This window comes from Dipodomys ordii, unplaced genomic scaffold, assembly GCF_000151885.1.
Source record: "Dipodomys ordii isolate 6190 unplaced genomic scaffold, Dord_2.0 Scaffold321, whole genome shotgun sequence".
Classification (NCBI taxonomy): domain Eukaryota; kingdom Metazoa; phylum Chordata; class Mammalia; order Rodentia; family Heteromyidae; genus Dipodomys; species Dipodomys ordii.
In genome coordinates, this window is record NW_012267537.1 from 164,044 (window position 1) to 164,335 (window position 292).

Here is a 292-nt window from a genome sequence, read left to right on the forward strand (position 1 = left end):
TTTTTTTTCCTTTTCTAAAAATTTTATTAATCTTTAATTTTTGCCTTTTTTGAAAATATAATTGTTTTCCAGTAACTTTTTCCTCTTATAATTTTTATTTTAGGAATACGTGAAAGTACGGTTTCCTTTCTTTTCTTTTTTTCTTTCTCTTTCTCTTTCTTTCTTAACTATCTTTTTGTTTCTGGACTGGCTCTACTGAACTCCTGATCTTTTTTTCTCCCTTTATTATCCTGTTCACCTATTCCTCTCTCGTGATCTTCTTTATGTGACTTAACTCTTGTCCTGCACATCC